At 38.6% G+C, this 3,778-nt stretch overlaps 1 long non-coding RNA gene across 1 annotated transcript; it reads left to right on the forward strand.

The window, feature by feature from the left end:
• The first annotated feature begins 159 nt into the window (after positions 1-159).
• Positions 160-3,288, forward strand: LOC119743009. The gene is made up of 2 exons (XR_005272944.1): positions 160-271; positions 3,086-3,288. It is a non-coding gene; the product is annotated as an uncharacterized LOC119743009 (long non-coding RNA).
• The last annotated feature ends 490 nt before the right edge of the window (positions 3,289-3,778 follow it).

Here is a 3,778-nt window from a genome sequence, read left to right on the forward strand (position 1 = left end):
TACTGCTTCAGGTTCATATATTGAACTGGTATCCTTTTTTTTTAACGAGACGCATACGTCTTCCATAACGGAAGCTCAACAATATTTATTTGTCTATTATTATTTGACAACTCACGCTTTCTGGGTAGCTGTGTGGAAATTTCATAATCTTCTTAAATTTTTATAGTAGACGAAGCCGCCGCTGGGAATGAATCGAATTTTTACAAACTCTTTAAACCCATGTTCTCTTTTTTTTCTGGAGGGCTAGGCCGGCGCTGTTTACGCAACTCAAGTAAGTTTCCACAGGGAGAAATGGCTTTAAGGGAAATAAATAAGCTGTTTACGCTGAACACTAGTTTTTCAGTTTTCCCCTTGACCAGTTTGAGTGGCTCTTCACCAAGGTAATGAAAGTCGAAAGAGCGTCAATAGAGCTAGAGAGGGGCTATGTGCAAATATTATGTTGGACATTTTACAAATCCCCGGGAGCATCAAACTAGGCCTATATCTATACTAATAAAAAAGTAATAATATAGCAGTGTTGAACCCCACCGTACAGGAGCGACACAAAATATTGAATTCTACTTCGAATGCTGGAGGGAAGTATATGCTTAAATGTTTCCAGTGACGGGTGCATATGTAAGTAAACACTAAATGAAATGTTTTTTGTGGCTATAACTTTGCCAATAGAAATAATTATTAACAGACCTTTGTCTAAAAACTGTTGAGATACTTTGGACAGTATTTTTACCTATGAAATATAAATGAGGTTGATATTTGTTTCACACGAAGTAAAGAATAATAAAAAAAGACTGCCGAAAAATTTAAATTGATTAAACACAGCGTCACTGTAGCTCACCTATTATTACTGCATTTCACTGCCAACCTGGTTCGCTACAGTGGTGAAGCAACAACTCACAAATAATTAAGATACCTAAAGTAGTCAAAACAAAACTAGAAAGACACAACATTTTTTAATCATCCTTTTTATACAACTCGGCAGAAAGTCCTTAATGCCTGGTGAACTGGATACAAATCGCCACTTGAAGGAGTTTAGGCAACACAAAAAGAGAAATTTCCCATTCCGCGATAATAGGGATGCTGCGATAATAGGGAGTCCGACTAAACTTTAAAAATATAGCAACGGCATACTAAAGTTATATTGCAAATGTTTCTATTTTGGGAGAATCTGTATACATTTGTAAAATGTTATGTAATTGGCACACGGATGATTTTCAGCAAAACATTCTCGGAACTCTTTCCATGCATAGGATTTAACTAAGCTTCTTAGACTTTCGACAAAAGTATATTATAATATTTGTGGATTTATTTTATTTACCTCCTATTTTCAATTATGATATGATTTTAAATATTATGCATGCAGTTGTTTTTACCAAAATGGAAAGAAATTTATTTATTTCATATATAAACAAACGCGCATTTAATAACAATGTCGGATGACAAATCCACATTGGTTTAGGAAGTAGGACACAATGGAGACTTTCGTGGCAGCCAATTTGACTCATCTGCAGACGATGACGTTCTTGGTGCTTCCTTGACGTTCGATATTGTTCAAATTATTTTTCTATGTAGTTAATATTAGTCATTCTTTCAATGTTAAAGTCCACAACTGTGTAGAATTTAGTTTATGCAAGAAAAAAATTGGTCCAAGTACTAAGTGCGCAAAAAATGGCCAATGTTTTTCTACATCACTACCTCGTGTTGGTTCAGCATCAGAGGTGACGGAATGTTGCCACCTAACGCTGCTTTTTCCTTCGTATATCATCTCAATGAAGGTCAGTAATTGCAAAAATGATGATATATTGATAAGACATGAATCTTGGACTGAGAAACATTTCCAATTTTGTTAGGAAATACTTAAAAAATATCTTGACTCTCCATAGACTTTGTACACAACTGCAGAAGTAGCGTCAGGTTGAAACATTCTCTCCGAGGTGACTGTTGGCTCTCCAAGAAAGCCTTCTAAAACCTCTTCCACCGCCTCAAAAGAGATCCCATCTGCGAGTGGTTTCTTTGTTAAATGTTTTATGCCTGGTTTTTATGAACTGCCACTTTGAAAACTGCTGTGAAGATTTGGATTTGAGTAGAAAATGAGATTTCTACTGATTTCATTGGCGTAGCCATTTTATAACATTTTTTTGACATCATACATGTTAACTTGACAGTTTTTCTCAATTGTTTTTTTCGCAACTGTAGGCGCATCCATCAGTGCAGACGAAAGGCTCTGAGGCAGACTGGACGCCCATACAATGCACAGACAGGGAGTGTAGCCACTCCTTGATGAAGGCTCCGCATCTGCACTGTCCATTCTGCTCCCAGGACAGTCTCTTCACTGAGGAGATTCTCCTCAAGGCGCACTACGTACAGGGTCAAGTACGTGGATAAAGGCATCAACTTGGGGGTGAGTTTGGGAACAAGACCAAGTGCACCAGACTTTTCCAACTGATGCGCACTGTGCTGCATGTGGCAGGGTTAGGGTTAATTATAAAGATAAGTTGAAGGTAGTGGACAGCAGGACAAGGTAGTGGCATTTGTGGGAGTTTTATGAAATTGACAGATACCTGGGCTGGTTATTCTTAGCAGATATCAGTGTTCGATAAACTCCCTGTAGAGGGGTGTTTCAAAAAAGCATGAAGTGAACTTGTTGAACAAAATCTGGGGGTTTTTTTACCGAAAAGTTTTGACTCAAGTATCCATTCTTTTGAGAATGATTAGACACACCTTTTTTGGTTTAAGTGTTTGAAAGCGCACTTATTTTTAACCTTCACAGTTTCAGTGCTGCTTCAAGACAACTGAGTATGCCGTTGCTGTGATGTAATGGTCCCCTTGTACAATCTGCATGAAAAAAAAAACATGGAATAAATTTAATCAGTTTGAAATTTATGTACCTTGTGAGCAGGTATGGTAGTTCTACAAGGATTTGGGTGGATTATGTCAAATGCCAACACTTCGTGCCTTTTAAAATAATTAATTGTGAACCTAATTTTATCACTGTATGTTTGTGTCGTAAATTGAATCTTTTGCTACCTTACAGGTTTAAGTCTCATTTTATCAACCTTAACGACTGCACTCCACCATTTTTACCCAGGATGTCAACCAGATCTTCACCACATACACTGACCCAGCACCCAACAGTACCAGCCTGGTAACACACCTCATAGTCCCCCAGTCACAGCAGCCATCGGAGACAGACACATCATCCCCGGGGCTATGAGCAGACTGATGGGCAGCAGCCGCAGATCGAGTACCAGTATGCCTGCATCAATGATCCGAGTCAGAGCACTGCCAATGGGGAAGGTAAGATGGTAAGAATATTAACCCTGACCCTCCAAGAATCCTTCAGCATCTACGCAGAGGTTAAGGTGGATAATGCCACCAGCAGTGAAGGATAATTAGAAGAAGCTGACCAAAAATCCAAGGGGGAGGCATTTGATGCAAGGAAGAACTCTTCCCCCCCCCCCACTTTGTTTTCAATTGATATATCGTGAATCCATATGGAAGAAGGGAATGGGTAGACAACAGCATGTTTAATACAGTTGTCTTCACTCCTGCACTTGTTTGGTCAATAAAATAAATAAAACAACAACCAAAAGTTCAGCATTTTTTTAGGGGGTTGGGGTGGATGAGGGCCAATATTGACAGTGGATTTTACAAATTGAAATTACAAGGTGCAAAGGGTGTGCCATTGGCGTTATTTAAGTTGATTGAATTTTGGAGGATTCAGGAAGGTTCTAAGCAACAAAAAAAATCTAATAAGTCAGGGTGGCAGTACATTTTGAGA

The sequence above is a fragment of the Patiria miniata genome, unplaced genomic scaffold (assembly GCF_015706575.1).
Source record: "Patiria miniata isolate m_02_andy unplaced genomic scaffold, ASM1570657v1 HiC_scaffold_6, whole genome shotgun sequence".
Taxonomy (NCBI): Eukaryota; Metazoa; Echinodermata; class Asteroidea; order Valvatida; family Asterinidae; genus Patiria; species Patiria miniata.